Here is a 24442-nt window from a genome sequence, read left to right on the forward strand (position 1 = left end):
CAGGGGGCTACAAGGAAATAGATACTTTCACATAATGCAAACTGAGAGCAGCTTTCCGGAGGGAATTTTGGCAATACCTAACAAAACTACATAGGCACTTACCTTTTGGGCCTGCAATCTCACTTCTAGGAATCCACCCTGCAGATATACCCCAAATCATACCCATGCACGCGCACTCACACACACACACACATCCAACGTGGCATTGTTTGTAACTGCAAAAAAATTGGAAGCAACCAAAATTATTATACGAAGGACAGTGGTTAGATAAATGAAGCTACCTTCATACAGTGGAGCACTATGCAGCAGTAAAAAGAATATGGAAAATGTGATTTCCCATATACACCCTTAATGTTTTTACAAAAAAGCAAAATACAAGAGTATCTATAGGGCCTCCCTTTGTGTATAAAAGGAGGGTAAGAAAATATACACATATCTGCTCATTTGCACACATGCAAAAGAAACACAGGGAAGATAAACTAGAAGTCAATGAGACTGGTTACCTAGAGGGGTTAAGTGAGAAGAGGGTGGAAAGAATTAAGAGAACAGGACAAGGCTGAATGGGAAGCAATGCTTCTTGGAGAACACTTTTTTTTCATAGTTCTGATTCTTAGAACCATGGTAACGGTTCACAAACACAAAAATTATTTAAAATCAACCAGGGTGTGATGGGAACCTCAAATGGAAGACAAACAGTGGCAAATGAACCTGACCATATCACAAATAACTAACATAATCAAAGTGAAGAGAGTGGTGAAGAGAAAACTAATCTAAATATCTTTGGAAAAGAGTATTCTGCATGAATACCGTAAGGCTAATGACAAAAACAACTGTACCCAAATTTGGTATTCTAGGTTAATGTAGGTTAATTATTCCAAAACTAGTCTGTGTATATACTAGGATCAAAACTTAAGTAAATATAATGAGCTAGTTTCTCACTATCAGCAAAAGAAGTTACAAATAAGAAGACAAAGGCTAGAATGAAGCCAGTGGTGTTGGGTTGAAATCAGAGGTATAAATATATGTTTTTAATATGTATACTTATGGATAGATGTAGAAATAAATCAGGACATATATATATATATATATATACACATATATATATATATATCCTACTTCTGTTGACTGAGAAGGACTGGAGACAGTAATGATATGAACAGGAGGCAGAGAAATACTGAGTAGAAGAGGGTGGGGTCCCTGATGAAGCCCCACCTCAAGCCTGGACCTTGGAGCAGCAAAGAAGGAAAGAAAATAAGCAGCTTGATGTTGATGAGAGGAGCTTGATAGTGACATCTCAGAGAAGAGTTAGGCTCAAGATGACTCAATTTCAGAGAAAGACCACCTTCCCACTCCAACCCCTTTCTGACTCTCCATCAGACCGAGAGCCACTTTCAGCAGCAACAAAACCTCCTGTATTTACCACCCTCAATTCATTCATGCGACCTGATTCTCACTGGTCACCGAACAAAAGCTCAGGATACAGAGGGCTGTCACACTGAGCTGTTAAACACTTAAGCCATCAGCGGATGGCAAAGCTAAAGGAGTACAACTGAAACACACACCTTCTGGGGCTCCGCAGGTCACTGGTACCCCCCGCAGACACTGCCATGGGGCCACATGGAGTTCTGTTCCTGCCAGTGCCCAGAAGCACTTGCGCTAGCCCCGGCACCCACTCACCTCCGTGTTCCCCCTCCCATGAGGGATTAAGAGCTGTGGGCTCAGTAAACAAGCTACCCCCTTCACTAATCCTGTGAAGGGGTCAGGGAAGATTTCCTGTTTCAATAACACCCTATAGCAATAGCATATCTGGTGACCAGACCTTGGCTGTAAATACCATCCTGAATAAGAGAAATCAAGGCAACAGAATTAACCCCAGAGAAATGGTGATTCCAGGGCTAGGGCAAGGGAAATAAAAAGACAGTCCAGGAACAACTTGTGTTGCCAAGTGAGAATGTGCCCCCCAAAATCTGGGGACATGCTAAAAAGACAGAGAAGCAACATGAAGGATGCCCCAAAACCAGAGCTAGTTAAATTTGAGCAACAAAATAAGTTATAATAGTATCAAATGATGATCCATGAGTTCATGCTAATATAAATAATTAATCAAATAAACAAATAAATGACGGAGAAGGGACAACTTCTTACAATGGATTACCAATGAATAAATTCAGAACACAGTGGGGAAAATAAAAAAGAACCATTAGGCAAACAGGGTAGTACTAAATGTTGCAGGCAAAAACAATCAATGGCTGCTTAAATTAGTGTGCAAAAGTATGGCAAGAAATGGAATATTTGTATAGTCTTCAAATATCTCCCCAGAAGATATTCAGTCATTGTCAAGGGCAAAATAGTGGTTCCATAGTTGAGAAATCTGGCAGAAATCACCTTAACTGAGTGATATAGGCTAACATCACCAGTAATAAGGCATTGCGACATCATGTGCTCATTGATACGACGTGCTAAGATGGGCACATCATTTCAGTGACATTCTTGCCAAAATGGCACAACCTCAATGTAATAAAAAAAAAAAAAAGACCATTCCAAATTAAGGGATATTTATAAATAACTGACAGTTCTCTTTAAGTGTGTTGGCATGAAATTGAAAGAAAGAAAAGACTTAAGATAGGTCACAAATTGGACAAGACTAGGGGGACAATACAACCAAATGCAATGCAGGAGCCTGGATTGGATCCTGGACAAGAAAAACATTTTAATAGGAAATCGGCGAAACTGGAAAAAGATTCATAGATAAGGTGACAGTTTTATATCAGTGTTAATTTCCTGGGTTTCATATTCTTACTGTGGTAATGTAAAATGTTAATACTGGGGGAAGCTGTTGACGGGTATGCAGGAACTCTGATTTTTGCAACTTTCCTGTGAGTCTAAAGTTATTTCTAAATAGAAAAGTTTTAAAAAATGGATTTGGAAAAAAGTAAAACAATGAAAAGAAATTTCTCTTTCCACAAAGCCTGCCTTTTAAGACTGTTACCTCACTAGAGAGGTCAAGAAAGTGAACTCTGATTCAGAGTCCATCAATTTTCTTTTTCGTTTGTGGTTATTCTCATTTTCTCCTTCTCAGTACAGTCTCGTGGCACAGATTTGAAAATGAACAACTGCAAGGAAACATGACTTATATGAAGCAAAGTGAAAGCCACTGGTTTACTACATGCAAAAATTTCCTATTTACAAAATAAGTGATCATCTGCATATTAATATATTTTTATGACACTTTTCTAGGGTGAAAATGCCATCAGTTTCAAAAGTCAAAAATCAGCATGCATTGTGATATTAGAAATGGAAAAATGTAGTGACAGAAGTGAAAATTGGAGGGTCAGAAAAGGCATCAAAAATGTAGCCAGTGGCTGCATGACAAGCAGTAAATGGTATTTTTGGTCAGAAGGACCACTCTCATTTCCATTAAGCTAGCAATATTTTTAAAATGTTAAAAGTATTTTGTAATTTTTTTCATGTTTCTAAAAATACATCCATTTACCTTGGTTTTTTAAAATCACATTTGTCAATATAATGAGCAGAAGACTATTCCTATTTTTCTTTATGCATAGCTTTGCACCCTGCAGACAAACATAAAAACACCACACCTATGTTCTTTCCTATCTGTAACATCCCATAACTCATTGTCAGTTTTACCTCTCTCTGTCCAGTGTCTAAGTCTTATTTCCCTATAACCATATAAGCTCTTTGGGGGCAAATATGATATCTGGTCCATGATGGTATCATGTACCAACACCATATACATATTAAATGTTAAAAAAGTAAAATGATGATGGCTTACTGGTGCTCAAACTCCTTACAGAAGGGAGAGCATGCAGAAGAGCAGGTGCAAGAGCTGGTTTGAGTGCTTTTGGGCTCTGGCCCCATAGCATCATCTAGGGGTGCATGTCTGCAACTCCTGAAGCCCCAGTGAGAATGCATTACAGTGTACTCTTTTAGCTTTGCTGTCCGTGGACAGCTTGAGTGTTAAACAGCTCAGTGAACCCTCTGTCTTTAGGGCCAGTGTGACCACTTTCTTTATCCTGAGCTCTGGTTTGGCATCCAGGAAAAATCAGGTCACACATGGACTTGAAGGATGGTTAATGTGGGAGTTTTTTTGTTTTTGTTTTTGTTTTTGAGACAGAGTTTAGCTCTTGTTACCCAGGCTGGAGTGCAATGGCGTGATCTCGGCTCACCGCAACCTCCGCCTCCTGGGTTCAAGCAATTCTCCTGCCTCAGCCTCCTGAGTAGCTGGGATTACAGGCAAGCGCCACCATGCCCAGCTAATTTTTTGTATTTTTTAGTAGAGACGGGGTTTCACCATGTTGACCAGGATGGTCTCGATCTCTTGACCTCGTGATCCACCCACCTCGGCCTCCCAAAGTGCTGGGATTACAGGCTTGAGCCACCGCGCCCGGCCCAATGTGGGAGTTTTATTGATTGGTAGAGGTGGCTCTCAGCAGGATGGATGGGGAGCTGGAAAGGGGATGGAATGGGAAGACGATCTTCCCCTGGAGTTTGGCCATCCAGTGGCTGATCTCATCTTCAATTAACCCCAGCTGAACTACTCTCAACATTCAGATGCTCCTTTTCTTCTCTCCTTCTCTGTTGCTCTTCTGCTCTTCTGTTTGTCTGCTCATGGAGCCTGGAGTTTGGGGTTTATCTGGGTAAAGGATGGGGAGTGTGGTGGGCCAAAAGGCAACTTTTGGGTGCAAAAACAGGAATGGCTGTTCCCATTTAGGGCCATGGGTTTCCATGCTTGAGGGTGCGGCCTTTGCTAGGGAACAACCCTCTTCAACCCAGTATTTCACTGACTTCTGTCCATATCATTAGGGCCATTGAGTAGACCAAGGATGTGTCTTCTGGGGGCAGTGGCACTGCTGCATTGTTTCTCAGATTCTGAGTATGGCCCATAATCATTCCACTGACCCAGGGATATGTCAGCTACATGGAGGCTTGAAAGTTTCTCCTGTTTGAAGGATGGCATATAGTGTTTTGGCCAGCTTAAGGGTGAGTTCATCCTAGATGAGACAAGCAGACTGTTCCTTCAGCTGGAGGTAAGGAAGCAGGAGTTGGTTTCCCTGTAGTGCAGGAGTCACAGCTGATCTTGGGCCCAGGCTCTGCACAGATGAGGTTGTGGGGTTCGGTGGTCTATGGGCTTGGTAGAATGAAGATGGAGGCCCAGTGCTTCTGAGGCACAGTGGCTGGTGGCTTCCAGAGGAAGGTGCACTCCAGAGGTGACTCTGGTCTCAAGATGGCTCCATGCTGCAACAGCCTGGGTCACAGGGAGGGGGCGGTGGGTGCAGAGTGCACATCTTGTATTGCTAATTTAGTATAACACAGCTGCACGAAATCCCCACAGTTCTCCCAATTGGACTCATGACTTGAAAGGATTTTGGAATTCTCTTGTTTTAAGGACTGTAGGTATTGGCAGTGGCAATGGAAGCTGGCAGGAGTCTTCTACTTAGATTTTTGCCAAAACAGGAAGTGTCTCCTGACTTCAGACATATCCAATCTGGGTGGGGAAGACAGAGCTTCAGAGGCTGGGTACCTGCATGCTACCCTCCTGGACTTTCATTTGCCACAGGTGCATCTCCACTCCTTTGCTGCCTTCCAATGTGCTCCTTTCCACACTCCAGCCAAATCTTAGCTGTGTATTCATTGCCTTGGTCTTTTCTTGTAAGGGGTATGAACACAAGGCACCTCTAACATTATGCTGAGGTTACTTCCCAAACTTTTAAACAAGAGCTAACACCAATTAATCTCAAAAACTATTTCAAAAAATTAGAGGTGGGGAGAGGAATTCTTCCAAACCTGATCTAAGAGGCCAGAATTATTCTCACACCAAAACTAGAAAAGAACACAACAAAAAAGGAACCTGATGAACATAGATGTGAAAATCCACAATAAAATACTAGCAAAAAAAATTCAATAGCACATCAAAAGAATTATATGCCTTGATCAAGTGGGTTTTATTCCAAGGATGCAAGGATGGTTCAACATATGCAAATCAATATACATCATACATCACATCAACAGAATAAAGAATAAAAAATGATCATACTACTTACAGCAATCTATTTATTCAATTCCTATCAAAATACCTTTAACATTCTTCACTGAAGTACAAAAAAAAAAATCCTAAAATGTGCATCAAACTATAAAAGACCTCAACTAGTGAAAGTAATCCTGAGGAAAAAAATGAAGGTGGAAGCATCGCATTACCTGACTTCAAAATACACTAAAAAGCTACAGTAACCAAAATAACAGGGTACTGGCATAAAAACAGACACATAGGCCAATGGCACAGAATAGACAGCCCAGAAATAAATTCACATATTTACAGCCAATTGATTTTCCATAAAGGCACTGAAAACATACACTGAAGAAAAAACACCCTTTCGTAAATGGTGCTGGGAAAATTGGATATTCATAATCAGAAGAATAAAACTAGACCCCTATCTCTCATCATACATAAAATCAACACAAAATTTATTAGAGATGTAAAAGTAAGGCCAAAAACTATGAACCAACTCAAAGAAAACATAGGGGAACCACTTTAGAACATTGGTCTGGGCAAAGATTGTATGGGTAAGGCCTCAAAAGCACAGGCAACAGAAGCAAAAATAGACAAATGGGATTATATCAAACTATAAAGTTTCTACACAGCAAAGGAAACAATCAACAGAGTGAAGAGACAATCTGCAGAACAGGAGAAAATAGTTCCAAAGTATTTCTCCAGCAAGGAATTAAGAGCCATAATACACAAAGAACTCAAACAGCTTTACAGTAAAAAACCATATAACCCAATTTTAAAATGGGCATATAATCTGAATAGACATTTCTTAAAGGAAGACATACAAATGGCCAACAAGTATGTGAAAAATGCTCAACATTGCTAACCATCAGGAAAATTCAGATCAAAACTACAGTGAGATACCATCTCACCTTAGTTAGAATGGTTATTATAAAAAGACAAAAAATAACAAATGCTGGTGAAGATGTGGAGGAAAGGGAACTCTTAGACCCTGTTTGTGGAGATGTAAATTAGTACAGCCATTATGGGAAACAGTATGGAGATTCTTAAAAAAAAACCCTAAAAATAGGACTACCATATGATCCAGTAATCCCACTAGTGGGTATATATCCAAAGGAAAGGAAACCAGTATGTTGAAGAGGTATCTGCACTCCCATGTTTACTGCAGCACTATTCACACTAGACAAAATATGGAATCACCCTAAGTGTCCATCAACAGATGAATGGATAAAGAAAATGTGGTATATGTACACAATGAAATACTAATCAGCCATAAAAAAGAACAAAATCTTGTCATTCGCAGCAACATGGATGAGCTGGGTGGACGTTATGTTAAGTGAAATAAGCCAGGCACAGAAAGAAAAATACCACATGTTCTTACTCATTTGTGAGAGCTGAAAAAGTTGATCTTTATATAAATAGAGAATAGAATAGTAGTTACTAGAGGCTGGGAAGGGGAGGGGGAGGTAAGGAAGAGAAGAGGTTGGTTAACAGATACAAAATTACAGCTAAATGGGAGGAAAAACTTTTAATGTTCTATTAGCACTGTAGGATGACTAGAGTTAATGTTAATTTAATATATATTTTCAAGTAGCTACAAGAGAGGTTTTTGAATGTTCCCAACACAAAGAAACTGTAAATGTTGGAAGTGATGGATATGCTAACTACCCTGATTTGATTATTACACATGTATACGTAAACTGGAATATCACATTGCACCCCATAAAGATGTACACTTATTAGGTAGTAATTAAATTTTTTAAAAATCACTAGTGGCCTTGATTTAATCAAGGGTACTTATATAATGAAGCTTCCATAACTGGATTGCTGAACAGGAGGAGGTACCTGGGGAGTGGTGGTCCCAGAGAGGGCACCGAAGTTCACACCCCTTCCCACTACTCCCACCTGTGCATCTCTTCCTTCTGACTGTTCCTGAGTTATATCATCTTATAATCAATGGCTAATAATAGGTAAAGCACTATCCTCCTTCTGTGAGCTGTTTTAACAAGTGATCAAACCAGAGAAGGGGGCTGTGGGATCCTCCAGTTTATAGCCACGACTGACATAAGTCATAAGTAACATGGGAAACTATCACCAGTGACTGGCATCTGAAGCCGGGAACAGTCTTGTGGGGCTGAGGCCTTAACATGTGGGGTCTGTGCCAACTCCAGTTAGCACAGAATTGAACTGAATTGTAGGATATCCAGCTGGTGTCAGAGAATTGCTTTGTGTGGGAGAAATCCACACATTTTGGTGACCAGAAGTGTTTTGTGCTGAGTGTGAGGAAAACAGTTAATCTTTTTCCATACAAGAGGGTAAGCAGTATGTAGAGTAGGACGAGGACCCACCACCAGAGCCTGACACCAACTCACAGAGGAAGAGGTTCCTTGTATAGAAAGCACTTATATACAAGGAAATCTACATGGATTGGAGAGTTAAGGACTGAAGACACATGAACCCAGGCTTTCCAATACAATCAAATTTGTATTTAAAGAATCTGATATCTCACTAAGAAAGTGAAGGCTTTAAGTTCATGGATAAAATTAAGTAAAGAAAGATTTGGAAACATAACGGAGGCCATAACAAAAATAGAAAGTTAAACTTTCAGCAGTGATGAATACTTTCTCTTCAAGAGGCATACAAATCTCAGAAGTTAAGCCATAAAAAGTATAGAAGTTTCAGCTATCCAACCAGTGTGGTGGGGTTTTAGATGTATGGTAGTTTATTTTATAATAACATCAAGGTCAGAGTAGATATTAATTAGGTCCCTGCTCCACTTTTGGTTCATGGTTGATGCAGGGATTTCCTGCCACACAGCAGTTCACGCTGAGCCAAGTGATACATGTTTTCACTTCATATCAGCTCTGATAAAAGAAAAAAGTTTGTGAGTAAAACAGATATTCAGATAAACAGAAATAAAATAACTTCCCACCAAAACCTACCAGCAGAGAGAAAAACAAAACCCAGGAAGTGCCAGGAAAGGAAAGCAGGTCTAAGACTGATTCTCAGCTTTAAGTTCTGCAGGCCTTCCTAAAAGACAACCTATTTTTTTCACATTTCATGTATTCACACTACTCAGAAACCCTTGATTCTCCTATTTTAAGGATTAAAAAAAGTAATTACAGGTATTCTAGCAATAACCTTGAGAAATGACATCTTCTGTTAATAGAAAAAAAAGACTTTGTATAAGACTTATACTATGACATATTTTCCTACTACCTCCTTGAAAAACCTATGAAATAGTGATATATGTGACTACAGAACTGATATCAGTAATGGTAAGTTAGGAGGTTTAAACAAGGTTGTGTATCATAAAATATGAATCAACAGGAACCCAATTATTGAGAAATATTTTGGAAAGATGAGGGTCTATGTTGAAAAGAAGAGAATAAGAACTAAACGATAAAAATAAAATATTACGGATCTTTATAAAAACAAATATATCGTGAATATATGCCTTGTATAATAGTGATAATAGATATAGCTGTCACATTGCTTTTATTTCCTAGTCTTCCCTTAGCTTTGCTAAGTGGGCAGCACCAAAGCAGGACCCCTGATGCAAAGGCAGCCAATCCATGAGCTTGTAGCAATCAGTGACCTGGGATCTGACTAGAATAGATGAACTGGGCCAATAAAAGTCCTCCTTTAGGAATCTGAACCGCAAGACTCTAGGGATTTCCAATAAGCAACAGGGCAAAAGCCAAATGGACAGATCAAGAGATACTATGCTATAGGGAGATGTAGAGTCCCTATTATGGTCTGTATTAGTCCATTCTCACATTGCTATAGAGAAATACCTGAGACAGGGTAATTTATAAAGAAAAGCTGTTTAATTAGCTCATGGTTCTGTAGGCTATACAGGAGTCACGGAGGCATCAGCGTCTGGGGAGGTCTGAGGAAACTTCTAATCACGGCAGAAGACCAAGGGGAAGCAAGGTACTTCACGCGGCTGGAGCAGGAGGAAAAGAGAGAGCCTGGAGGTGCCACGTACTTTAAAACAACCAGATCTCAATGATAACTCACTCACTACAACAAGAACAGCACCAAGGGAATAGTGATAAATCATTCATGAAGGACCATCCCCATGATCCAATCACTCCCACCAGGCTCCTCCTCCAACACCGAGGATTACAATTGAACATGAGATTTGGGTGGGGACACAGATCCAAACCATATGATGCCCATATGCAAACTACAGTTATGAGGAAGCCAGTCAATAGACAAAAGAGAGCAAAGGCCACATATGTAAGGAAGATTTTGCCTGTGTGGTCAAAGAGAGAGCAAGAAAGAGGAAGGAGAGGAGGAGAAAGAGGGGAGGCAAGTGTGGGCTTGATTCATGACAGCTTCCTTAAGACGAAGCTACACTTGTATTTCTGTTGTTGGGGTTCTCTGAAATCCCTCCGAAACCTAACATCTTGGTTCCTTATAACTGAAAGAACCCTAAGCAAAACAGTGCATCCTAAGGTCAGGGTACTTCTAGCCAATCTTCTACACTTTCTCCACAAGAAATGGTACTTAGAATAAAGACCTCTGATTAATCAAGATATTAATTTGCTGTGAAAAAATTTGGTTCCACTGTTATTTACATAACCTTGGGCAAGTCGTTTATCTCCCAAGCCTTACTTTTCTCATCTATATACATCTATATACATTGTAGGCTTATTGTGGAAATAACAATATTGTGTATGGAGCACCTGGCCCCTGGGCACTTAGAACTTGGTAGTTGTCAACATTCATTAAAATAAAACTTAAGACTTGTACAAAGCAGTTCCACTGTCTTTATATAATTTTATACACTCAACAGCCCAGGTGACATAGGTAGGACAAATGTTGCTATCTCCATTTTTCAAATGGCTCAGTGCTATAACTTCCCCAGACCATAGAGCTGGGGAGTGGAAGAATGTGGGCTTGAACACACTGACTCATGATTGTGAGTCAATCAGATAACCTCCCATTCCAATAACTTGAGAAAGTGCACTCGTGGATTAGGAAAAAAATTGCAACCAATAAATCTGAAAAGGAGTAGAGAGAAGAGTCCTGATTAACCCTCAGTTCAAGAGAAAAATCCATTCCATTAAAATCCCCTTTCCCTGGGCATTCCTGATAATTGAGATTTTACAGTTCTTTGAAATATCACAAGGTCAACAAATTGCACACACTTACAGTTCCATAAAAAAATAAAAATAATGGCACTCTCTAGGGTAGAGAAAGAGAAATTCATTACGTTAGAAAATCCTGAAAGAATGACATGAGAGACCAAGAGCAATGCATGCAAATGCAGAAAAGAAAGAAGGAAGAGTGGGAGAAGGGTAGAAAATTATTTTTGGCATATCTAATTACTACAGAAACTCACCTCCTAATCCCCAGGGTAATTCACACTTTTATAGATCAGTATGTCAAATTACCTTTTCAGATCTTAGTAAAATATCCTGAATGTTTCAGATTCAGATTGTAAGAAAACTTTATGTTAGATCATATGGCAGTTCTAAATAAAAGTTAGTTGCTAAATCTAAGTTTTTAAAGTTTCCCTTTCACATAAAATAAGAAAAGTTTCAACGATTGTACATATTTATCTTCTAATAACTTTAATAACTAAAGCTATTAAAACCATAGTCATGCCCTAGTATAGAAAACCCCAGCTGGGCAAAAATGCCATGTCATAAGAATTCTGTTTGGCATCCACAACATTATGAATACACCATACAAACTAAGCTCTGTCCTTGTTCATTTTTGTTGGCAGCCTTAGTGTTCAGATACAGCTCAGGAGGAGATGGGGCACAGAGGACCCTTATCTAACCTCTTGAGGGTCTCACATTCCTTGGTGACATGACCTTTAAGCTCCCCGCTAGAACTAAATTTCTAAGCTCTATCAACTTTCTCTCTGTCATTTCCTCAAATCAGATTGAATGAGGATGTCAGACGACTGAAGTGCCTCATAAGTACAGCCAGTGTTCATTAAGCCTCGTATGTCTTCTATAACTTCAAAGCCTGGAGTGAGCGTAGGCTCAAGGTCAACAGCTTGGATTTTAGAATTTACTAGCCATATGGCCCTTAAAAAGGAATATAACCTCTCAGTGCTTTATTTTCTTCATCCATAAAATGGGATAATAATTACCTCACAGTGTTGTTGCAAGGATTAAATGAGTTAATACACACAAAATGCTTAAAAGAGTGCCTACAACATCATGTGTTCTCAATAATTTTTAGCTGCCCTTATTATTACCTTTCGACAAGGCAATGTTCCTTAACATATGCAAGCACAAAGTCTATGGGGACATCTGCCACCAGGAAGAAAAGATGAAATTCAAATGTACACACAAAGCAAGGACAGAAATGAGTAACACATGCTTGCTGCAGGCTGCATCTGGTCAGCTAAGCTGAGATGAGCTTCACATTCTTCCATGGTTGGCCTACACCATTAGTTCCTGCTGGCAAATGGGAAATGCTCATGATAAAGCAGACCAAAAGGCAGCATGTGGGTGGACCAGCATAATCCATCCCTACCACTGAACCAGGAGCCTGGACTGCATTTGCTGCTGTCCCTGCATTAGAGCACATAGGCTGTCATACACTGTTAACATGTTCTAAGAGTTCCAGGGGGTTGGGAGAAAGAATGAAGGGCATAATGGAAGAACTGGCATTGAGGAAATCTCTGTGAAGTGGTCTTTAGCTGCATTTCAAAGGCAGGTGGGAAGTGGGCTTGGGGAGAAGCGAGCAGACCTTTCCAGACGGGAGAAATAGGACACGTGTGCCCCTGGGTGTGAAGTTTGGAGAAGCCCACACTGGAGAAGGCCAATAGTGCTCCCAGGAAGAAAAAGCATGAAATAAGGTGTAGCAGCAGGTATAGCCAGTAATGGCCAGGAAAGATTTTTGTCTCTTTTTGCCAATTTCCAGAGAAATAATCTCTGCAACCGGGTGTTCTTTGTTGTTAGGTTAGCTCCCTTTTAGGATTATATTTAGACTTTTTTTTTCTTTTCTTAGAAAACCTCAAATGATTACAACTTGCACAGAATGTTTAAGTAGGTCACAAAAAAACAAGGAATGCTTTTTCCCTCTCAAATAGATCCCTGAAACTCTAGGTTCTAGAGAACTGGATGCTATTTTCCTCATTCTCCCGGGGGGACAGAATGACAAATTCTACCTGCCTCACTTCCATCTCCCTCCACTCCATTTAAAGGCTCCCAGTTCACTGTTCAGTAAAAGGAAGGAGTATTTTCTCAGAAACCAATTCTCTAGGTGAAAGAAACCTAGGCAAAGATTTCCAAAGGCTAAACTCTTCTCACAGAAGTCAGGGCATTTTACATCACTCTAGAAAGATAACCAAGGGATAACTACATTTAAAACCTCAAACCCCACCTAAATTCCTTATATAACAACAAATAGTGGTGCTTAATATCTTTTGCCATGGCTCAGTAGTTAGATGCAAACCTCAACTCACTCACAGAACTCTTTCATCCATGCTACTCATACAAAAAAAGAGAAAAACAATGGAAAATTTTCTAGCAAGGATTTTTTGTTGTTTTTCATTTTTAACATTTATCCTGGTGTTCAGGGAGAAATTGGAAACAGGATTCTGACTAAGAAGTTATCCTCACTGGGACAGGCACTTCCTAAGACACCCTTCCACAAGCTATCAGCACATGCTTTACATACTGTGAAGTCATGGCTTTCTCGCATCTTCATCTGATTCCTAATTCTTTTTCTCATCTAGGAAAATGTTGCCAGGGATTTTCACTGAATGTCATTTTCACTGAAGAGGTCCCAATTAAGAATTTTTGGATCTTGTACTGAAAAACTTTCCAAGATAATTATTATAATCCAGGGCTTCTAAGGAGCAGAAATTCAAAGGAAGGGAAAGCATTTCAGTAGATAATCTATAGGATGGCTGCCATTGATCCTTCTCTCGCCTACACTCCTGGCTTTGCCCTTTCTGTGTGTGAGCTTACCATTGAGAATCTGTTAGCCATTTCAGCTAAGGTCATGGCATTTATGACAGATTAATATAGAGCATACAGTGGTAAAAAGGTTGACCCCTGGGCTGCAAACCCAAGAGAGAAAGAGAAAGGAGTAAAGATATAGGCAAGGAACTCATTTTTGAAGGGAAGATGATGAGTGGCAGTTGGGAATTTGAGACTAAAGAGAAGGTGTGAAATGTAGTTTCAATGATAGAGTAACAGTTAAAGCCATGAGATAATATGTTGGTATGTGCATCTATGTACACATGCAGGTATACTCCTAAGTTCAAGGCCTAGGTTTTGGGAGTACTCAGTAGTAAGAGAAAAAAAAAAAAAAAGAAAAAGTAGAAGGACACAGTGAAGATAGGTTAGAAAGGCAGGAGGAAAATTCCAAGATGTTCCAAAGCCAAGAGAATACCATGCTATGGGCCAAACACTAACCAAAAGAAAGCTGGTGATAAAGTATTAACATCATACAAAGTAGACCTAATGGCAAAATGCATTGTTCCAGGTGAGAAAGTTATCGTATGATGATAAAAGTCAATTCATGAGGAAGATAAAACAATCCTTAACTTGCATGCAACGAATAACACAGTCTTAAAAATAAAGTCATAACTGAAAGAATTTCAAGGAAAATAAACATTCTATTATCAATCATAGTGGGAGACTTTTACATACTTTTCTCAGTAAATGACAATCCTAATATCAGTAATGTCATAATAATATCTCTAACAGTAGTGTTTATTGAATTTTAAATTTTTAATAGTAATCTTTAATATTTTTACCTTAGTTACCATCTTCCTATTTGAATGTTTCCAATTTGAAACATGAGTTCTGGTCAAACCAGTTCATCAAACATATCTTCTTGGTCTCACTTTTACTTCTTTCCTTAAGTTGTATCCCCTAGTTTAAATGTTCTCTCCCTTCAATAGATTTTCTTCTCCCTGCAATTGTGAGAGAGATTGAAGGAAGACTGGCATAAGAGGACTTCTCGATCATAGGATGGAAGGGGTACACAGATAGGTGGGCCTCAAACACGATGCTTCAGCTTCTCCTGGAAAATTGTTTGTTTCTAGATCTCTCTTCTGGTTAGGAGCCACTCATTTCAAGCAGCGTCCAAGGACTCAGCCTGGACCAAGTTTTGGAATAACAATCTATGTAGTCTGAAGAACAAGAAAGACCAGAAGTCAATAGTGTCATCTCTTTCAGGAGAAGGCCAGTGGTCTGGGAAAGCAAATCACTGGGGCTGGCTGAATGAACCAGAGGAGAAAAAAAGTGTCTGAGATATCACGCCAAAACCTGACAAAGAAGAAAACAGACAAGAAGCTGAAGGTATCAGTGAGTGAATGAGAAACAGCAGATTAGTGACATACGAGTTGAGTCTGGTGGAGATTAAATGTAATAACTTTTATTGTGAAGTTTCAGGTCTGGTATTTTGATCTTGCCACTTTGACATTAAGGATACAGGGAATGACTCAGTATCTTGGGATAGACCCCTGATATTATGCCTTTTCTGTCAGGCAAGCCTTTATCAGAATCTAGACATGCTTTGAATACAAGGCATGCAGAAAGTGGTATACTGCTTCCCTTTCTCTCTCATGTAGTTGTGATGCACCTACAAACAGTCAATACATATAAAGATGATGCCCTGGGCCAGGCTCATGCATGTAATCCCAGCACTTTGGTAGGCCAAAGCTGGTGGATCACCTGAGGTCAGGAGTTTGAGACCAGACTAGCCAACATGGTGAAACCCCATCTCAACCAAAAATGCAAAAATTAGCCAGGCATGGCCCCCAGAGGCAGAGTTTGCAGTGAGCGGTGATTGTGCCACTGCACTCCAGCCTGGAAGACAGAGTGAGACTTTGTCTAAAAAAAAAAATAACAATAATACTCCGTCTGCAACTCCTCCTAAGGGCAAGAAAAGCTGATGAGTAAATCACCATCCTGTATGAGCCTGTGTTTCTGGTCTTGTTAGGATTGTCAACAGTTTGTAGAAAAATATAAATAATTCAAAGCTAAGTGTCAATTGATAGTTTTAATAAATGCATAATTTCACAGCATGAGAGCTTTGCTGTTTGCTCATATCACTTGCTGTCTAAAACTAAAACAGCAATAATAATATATCTGACATGTAAGATATACCCTCAAATAGAAATAGCAAAAACCCACATGATGTCAAAGGAGACTCTTTCAAACAGCCAGAAAGCCATGAAAATCAATGAACCCCAGAGTAGCTCCACCCTTGGGATCCTAAGAATCAGAAGATGTTTACTAAATTGTGCTGTTTTCTCTCACATGAAAGAAACACACATAGACGGTCTACCCCTTAATAATCTCAGCAAAGCTCACGCCAGATAAACAAATTCACTCAAGTTCGGGTTGAGGCTGCCGCCAGCACAGGCAACTAGGAAAGGGCTACTGAAAGGGTATTCTGTTTTCTAAGGAAACTTTTAACGTTAAGAGTCTACTTTTTAGAGTACTGCGAGAGCTCTGCTGAAAAGAAACAAACACAGCAAGAGCGAGAGGTGGTGATATCAATAATACTGGGGATAACAGCAGCTGCTGAGGAGTTTTCCCATATTGTGACTGACCAAGAGGGGTCTTAAAGCTAAAAAAAAAAAAAAACAGGGATGAGATCCGACAGTGAGTACAATAATCTTCACTTGGGTTCACCTAAAAATAAGACACAGTACCAGACTCTACATTATAAAGAATTTTCTGGTCCAAAAGGGTTTCCATTTAAATTAAAAAAAAAAAAAAAAAAGATTCTGTTGTAATACTTGGATGTCTCCTGAGGTCAAAGACTGAAGTTCACGTTCTTTCTTGATGTAATACCAATTTCCCATCCTCTTTATGCCAAACTCTGTATTGTTTTTCTAATTCACTCAATAAAATGCTGCTTGTTGAAAGAAGATCACTACAGGGTTTGCGGGAGCCCCTCAAATACTTCATTCATTTTTAATGGGGTACTTGACATCCCACAAAGTTCACACACATGAGGAAGAGACTGCACAGTGTGAACTGGTGAAAAAAATCCACTGCCTATCCCTCCAGGAGCATGCTGATGACATGAACTGACTAGTACATGACATGTTTCATAGGATAGCTTTGTAAATGGTCATGCCTTTCAGCACAACACAAACTAAAACATAATCATAACCCCAGAACCACTGTGATCCCTGGGTGGCATTCTTCATGATTAAATGTATCTCACATTCTTTCCAGGCATGCCAGGGTAAAAGCTGCCAAATTCACAGTGGCAACTTACTTCGTTTTCAAAATAAAAGTGATGTACCAAAAATTTTTTTAAATGTATCAACTTTTTATTTTTTACCAGGCACTTATTTGATGCACTGTTTATTAGCAAAATTGACATTGCCCTTGGATGTCCATAACACTGGCTATAAAATGGGGATAATTATGTTTAGTTGATAACATATCTAAAAGGTTTCTTGTTTTAGCTATGCTTTGAAAATTTACATGGTTTGAACGTGCTAATTTTTATAATATTGTCTCAGAGGTTCACTTTGGTTTTTTGGTATTTTTTTTCTTTTTTTTTTTTTTTTGAGACAGAGTCTGTCACTGTCGCCTGGGCTGGAGTGCAGTGGCATGACCTCGGCTCACTGCAACCTCCGCCTCCCAGGTTCAAGCGATTCTCCTGCCTCAGCATCCTGAGTTGCTGGGATTACAGGTGCCCGCTACCACGCCCAGCTAATTTTTTGTATTTTTAGTAGAGACAGGATTTCATTATGTTGGCCAGGCTGATCTTGAATGCCTGACCTCATGATCCACCTGCCTTGGCCTCTCCAAGTGCTGGGATTACAGGCGTGAGCCACCGCACCCGGCAGGACTTTTTGTTTTTCTTTCCAACTTTTATTTTAGGTTCAGGGGGTACATGTGCATGTTTGTTACATGGGTAAATTGCCTGTCATGGGGGTTTGGTGTACAAATGATTTCATCACCCAGGTAATGAACATACTTCCCAATGGGTAGGTTTTCGATCCTCACCCACTCCTGCAATCCACCCTCACATAGGCTCTGGCATTGTTTCCTTCTTGTGTCCATGTGTGTTCATCATTAACTTCCACTTATAAGTGAGAACATTCAGTATTTATTTTTCTGTTCCTGCATTAATTCACTTATGATAATGGCTTCCATGTTGCTACAAAGAACAGTATTTCATTCTTTGCCATTCTTTTGGCATGGCTGCATAGTGTTCCATAGTGTACATGTACCATATTTTCTTTATCCAGTCTACCACTGATAGGCATTTAGGTTGGTTCCATATCTTTGCTATTGTGAATAGTGTTGTGATAAACATACATGTGCATGTGTCTTTATGGGAAACAATTTCTATTCCTTTGGGTATATACCCAGTAATGGGATTGTTGGGTCAAATGGTAGTTCTGTTTTAAGTTCTTTGAGAAATCTCCAAACTGCTTTCCACAGTAGCTGAACTAATTTACAGTCCCAAGAGCTGTGTATGAGCATTCCCTTTGCTCCACAACCTCACCAGCATCTGTTATTTCTTTGCTTTTTAATAATAGTCATTCTGGCTGGTACGAGATGGCGTCTCACTGTGGTTGTGATTTGCATTTCTCTAGTGATTAGTGATGTTGCGCATTTTTTCATAGGCTTGTTGACCACATGTATGTCTTCCTTTGAGAAGTGTCTATTCATGTCCTTTGCCCATTTTTTATTGGGGTTGTTTTTTGCTTGTTAATTTATTTAAGTTCCTTAGAGATTCTGGATAGTAGACCTTTGTTGGGCACATAGTTTACAAATATTTTCTCCCATTCTGTAGGTTGTCTGTTTACTGCTGATAATTTCTTTAGCCGTGCAGAAGAGCTTTAGTTTAATTAGGTCCCATTTATCTATTTTTTGTTGTTGCAACTGCTTTTGGAGTCTTTGTCATGAAATCTTTGCCAGGGTCTATGTCCAGAATGGTATTTACTAGGTTTTCTTCTAGGGTTTTTATAGTTTTCGGTTTTAAATTTAAGTCTTTAATCCATCTTAATTTTTGCATATGGCAAAAGGAAGGAATCTGGTTTCAACATTCTGTATATAGCTAGCCAGTTATCCCAGCATCATATATCGAACAGGGAGTCCTTTCCATATTGGTTGTTTTCATTGACTTTGTTGAAGATTAGTTAGTCGTGGGTGTGTGGTTTTATTTCTGGATTCTTTAACCTGTTGGTCTATGTGTCTATGTACCAGTATCATGCTGTTTTGTGTAATGTAGCCTTGTGGTACAGTTTGAAGTTGGGTAGTGTGCCTCTGGCTTTTGTTTTGTTTGGGTATTTTGGTTTTGGTTGGTTGTTTTGCTTAGAATTGCTTTGGTTGTTCAGGCTCCTTTTGGTTCCACATGAATTTTGGAATCATTTTTTTTTAATTCTACAAAAAATGGCATTAGTAGTTTGATAGAAATAGCACTGAATCTGTAAATTGCTTTGGACAGTGTGGCCATTTTAATGATAATGATTCTTCCTATCCATGAGCATGAAATGTTTTTCCATATGTTTATCTTCTCTCAATTTCTTTTATCAGTGTTCTGTAATTCTTGTAGAGATCGTTCACCTCCCTGGTTAGCTGTATTCCTAGGTATTTTATTCTTTTTGTGGCTACGGTGAATGAGATTGTGTTCCTGACTTGGCTCTCACCTTGGACATTGTTGGTGTATAGCAATGCAGCTGATTTTTGTGCATTGATTTTGTATCTTGAAACTTTGCTAAAGTTGTTTATCAGATCTAGGAACACTTGGGCAGAGACTATGGGGTCTTCTAGGTATCATATCATTTCATCTGCACAGAAGGAGTTTAATTTCCTCTCTTCCTATTTAGATGCCTTTTTCTTTCTCTTACCTGATTGCTCTGGCTAGGACTTTCAGTAATATGTTGAATAGGAGTGGTGAGAGTGAGCATTCTTGTTTTGTTCTGGTTCTCAAAGGGAATACTTCCAGCTTTTACCCATTCAGTGTGATGTTGGCTGTGGGTTTGTCATAGATGACTCTTATTATTTTGAGGTATGTTTCTGTGATGTCTTGTTTGTTAAGGGTTTTTAATATGAAGGGATGTTGAATTTTATCAAAAGCCTTTTCTGCATCTATTGAGATGATCATGAGGTTTTTGGTTTTAGTTCTGTTACATTCAGTTACAAGTCAAATCATTATGGAATGTCCAAATAGTCTCCCAACACTCTAGTTTAATGGTGTTGAATATCATTCAAAATAAATAGGCCATTTCCTAAATATTTTCAAATCTATTCTTTAAGGTTTCAATTTACTGTAAGGAAACCTAATATATGAAAAGCCAGATTTACAGAAAACATAAATTGGTGAGGGGACGTTATTTACATTTTCTTACAGAGTTTACCACAGGATTCCTTCACAGAAAATCCCCATGATGAAATGGAGAACCCACAATTCTCAAGTGGGTTCCTACCACTAGGTGCTTTGAGGAGTTTTCCTCTGTCAACTTTTGAGGGATCAAAAAGAAGGGCTTATTACTTTTGCAAAGAGTGAACTTTTCCCAGCCTCTCCCCTCTAACTGCCAGGCTCTACATTTAAGAGCACGTCCAAGAGTGTGAAGCAGGTAAGCCACCAATCTTTGCACTCTGCATGTGGAAGGGCACCATTGTCAGTTTTCCACAACTTTGAGTCTTCTGTTTCCAGCCTTAGGTAAAAGCTACTCTTCTCAGCCACTGGCCTCACCAGCATGATGACAGCCAAGACTTTCTCATGGTATTAGGCACTCACCTTCTTCTCAATGGAGTCTACAGCCATGAAAAGAATAGGAGTGTTAGATTCTGAATCCCAATCCTGGATCCACCACTTACTAGCCAAGTGACTTCAGTATTCTAGAGCTTTTCTTTTTTTTTTTTTGCTTAGTTAACTACTTTGGGGGCATGAGCTATGTTTAAGTATTTTTCAATATTTATGTAGCAGAAAGATCTCAATAAAGCTGGAAAATATATGAAAACCTCAAAAAAAAGCCTGAGGTCTTTTTGTTTGTGATGTTGTGCACTGCTTTGTCCCCAGTACCTCAAATAGAACATATATTAATAGTAATCACTCAAAACATATGTATTGACTGAATGAAGGAATGAACAAAGGCTGGGTGACAGTGCTCAGCCTGTCCTGTGTAGTCCAGCTCTGTATACAAATACACAGACCTTGCCCTACCAAATTTTCCAATTAAGAATGGTGGTGACACTTTTCATTGAAAAGTGGGAGGACAGATTAAATGTTGGTAAACCATCCAGTGTTAGGCCTCATGTAACAGATTAACAAGTGGGAGCTTTAATGATGACAGCAATTATCCTGGACGTTTCCTAATGGTCTCTTCTTTCTGTTGTCCACTTGTATTTGTTCGCTTCCTTGTTTTCTGATGTGCTTTTAATGTTCTTCTAGTAGGTTTTCAGTTGGTCTAGAGGTCCTTTCTCTTAACCTGCATTTACCTACGTAAATGCCTCATGTTTTACTCTCCTTCTTCACCAGCTAGCTCAGTGGGTCAGAATTCCCATCCTCCACAACAGGAATCATCGCTACTTTTTCCTAAACCCCATCTGGAGCCAGACACTATTTTCATAGAACAATAGTACATCTGCTTGTCATTACAGTTCAGCTCCCCTGGCCCCAGCCAGGCTGAACAGGATGCCAAACCCACAATGACTTCTCAGGAAAAGGGACTCTGTCAAAGAGCTCCTCTGTACATTTAAAATAAAATTTGATTTATAAAACCCTCACCAAACAGGTAACTTTTAGAAACAAATCTGTGGTTCTTGAAAGGTAAGGCTTATAGGTTTAAAAATGAGCTATATATACAGTATTTGTTCTTATACTGAGCCTTTGCCTGGATAGGAAAGGGGGCAGGAATAAAAATAACTAAAATTTATTGTCTATTTTGGGTCTTAGCACTGTTCTTAGTGCTTTGCAAACTTTATGTTATTTAATTTTCATAACTATCCTCATAAAATAAGGATAATTATCCTTACTTTACAGTGAGAAAATTGAGATTCCAACATGTTAAGTGATTAGCCTAAGGAATAAAGCTAGTCAGTGGCAGAGCCAAGACAGAAATTCAAGCCTGTCTTACCGATACAGAATGATATCTCATAATAGAGAATGCTTTATGACACGTGAAACACAGTAAAACACGTTCTTCCTGTTGGGTTAAATATTTTACCTGGTACTTTGGATCACTGGAGGCTGAAACCCTTCTATAGGCAACAGTGAGAAAATGCTAACATCTTCGGCAGGCAGGTGGCTGCAATACTCTGGGGTTGCATAAACTCTTAAGGATCAGTCTGATCCCTTTCTCATGGCAGAAACCTCCTAATCGCCTGGTGGGGAGATTTTTTATTAGCTTTCATAGTCGTATAGAAAGCACTAAACCTGCTGACTACAAATTAATCCTCTTTTCCTGGAACTGCACGGACAAAGGCATGGAAAGACGGTGGCCTCCACCGTTCAGAGGTGGGCAAGCAACAGACCAGCTGGGCAGTGGCCCAGGACTCCAGCCTTTTGTAAGTACTATAGCATGATTGGAAGCTCAAATTCCAAAGGAAAGATAACCTGAGAGTGTAGAAAATTATGTTTATCAGGCCTCCAGTCAGGGAATGTATGTGGTGGAAAGGGATGCTTTAATAAGCTGCTTGCTTGGGATAAGAGAAAGAGACTGCTGAGTAGCTTCCGTCTCAAAAAAAAAAGAGACTGCTAAGGGGTGTGATAACATCATGGCTGATGAGCCCTCAACTGTGTTCTAGGGAGGTAAGGTCAGGATGGCAGCAGAGTCTTCTTTGGTAGGGTGAGGTCTGTGCATTTGGATCGAGAGCTGGACTGCAGAGAACAGGCTGAGCACTGTCACCCAGCATTTGTTCATTCATTCATTCAGTCAACACATATGTTTTGAGTGATTACTATTAATATATGTTCTATTTGAGGTCCTGGGATAAATCAGTGCACAAAACAACAAATAAAAAGACTTTGGGCTTTTTTTTTTTTTTTTTTTGAGGTTTTCGTATTTTTTCCAGCTTTATTGAGATCTTCCTGCTAAATAAATATTTAAAAATACTTAAACATATCTTATGCCCTCAAATTAGTTAACTAAGCAAAATGCACAATGCCCTTCATATTATAGACTAAAAATGACCAACATAATTTAACCAGCAATGTTTTCAAAATGGTTGAAATTGAAAGACAGGCTATCCCAGGTATCAGAAATGCAAAGGAAACATGAAACTGAGGTGGTAACAGTGGCCCAGGGAGGAGACTGGAATAACTATAGAGCCTTATTTGTTAAGTGGTAGGGTTTTGGTAAGATGAGTGTCAAGAGACATGGCCTTCGGCTCATGTGAAATAAGAGCCAGAACTGAAACTCCTAAACAAAGCTGATATGTGAAAAGTTACACACCCACAATGAAAGGGACTAAAACATCTGTGCATCAGACCAGGGAGATGACACATGAGCAGAGGAGCATGTCTCTTCCTAGAGTTTTTGGATGAAAAAGAAAAAAACCCTGGCCTGTGCTTTCTCCAGGTTGGGAGTCCAAATTTATGACAAAAGATGCTAGAAATTAATACAAAAACTGATTCCAGACTGACACATAGCAGAAGCAAATCCAAATCATTCTATAGGGCACACAGACTTTATAGAAAACAACACTGCTGAAGATGAGCTCAAAAAGCACATGCAGAAATAATCCACCTTGAGAGAGAATGAGTCAGCAGACTTAAAAATTGGAAAGATTGGCAAGTAGCGGCAAGATGGCTGAATAGGAACAACTCTGGTATGCAGCTCCCAGAGAGATCAACGCAGAAGGCAAGTGATTTCTGCATTTTCAGCTGAGGTACCCGGCTCATATCACCGGGACCGGTTAGACAGTGGATGCAGCCCACAGAGGGCAAGCAGAAACAGGGGCGTCACCTAACCTGGGAAGCACAAGGGGTTGGGGAACTCCCTACCCTAGCCAAGGGAAGCTGTGAGGGACTGTCCAGTGAGGAATGGTGCCTTCTGGCCCAGATACTACACTTTTCCATGGTCTTCGCAACCTGCAGACCAGGAGATTCCCTCATGTGCCTACACCACCAGGGACCTGGGTTTCAAGGGCAACACTGGGTATATGTTTGGGCAGACACCAAGCTAGCTGCAGAAGTTTAGTTGTTTTTTTCTTTTTCTTTTTTTTCTTACCCTAGTGGTGCCTGAAATCCCAGAGAGACAGAACTATGACTTCCCTGGAAAGGGGGTTGAAGCCAGAGAGCCAAGCAGTCTCACTCAGCGAGTCTCATTCCCACTGAGCCCGGAAAGCTAACAACCACTAACTTGAAATTCTTGCTGCCCAGCAAGCTAAAAACCACTGGCTTGAAATACTTGCTGACAGCACAGCAGCCTGAAATCAACCTGGGACACTCAAGATTGGTTGGGGGTAGGTGTCTGCCATTACTGAGGCTCGAGTAGGTGAG

At 39.7% G+C, this 24442-nt stretch overlaps 1 long non-coding RNA gene across 5 annotated transcripts in view; it reads right to left on the reverse strand.

Moving 5' to 3' along the window:
• Positions 1-24442, reverse strand: part of LOC120367756 (uncharacterized) — a 394209-nt gene that overhangs the window by 163845 nt on the left and 205922 nt on the right. For 3 of the 5 annotated variants that reach the window (XR_012517010.1, XR_012517008.1, XR_012517009.1), the window contains exon 5: positions 14769-14927. The exons of the other annotated variants lie outside the window; for them this stretch is intronic. This is a non-coding gene — a long non-coding RNA (uncharacterized LOC120367756). The remainder of the gene's footprint in view (positions 1-14768; positions 14928-24442) is intronic. 5 annotated transcript variants of the gene reach the window in all.

This window comes from Saimiri boliviensis, chromosome 3, assembly GCF_048565385.1.
Source record: "Saimiri boliviensis isolate mSaiBol1 chromosome 3, mSaiBol1.pri, whole genome shotgun sequence".
NCBI classification, from domain to species: Eukaryota; Metazoa; Chordata; class Mammalia; order Primates; family Cebidae; genus Saimiri; species Saimiri boliviensis.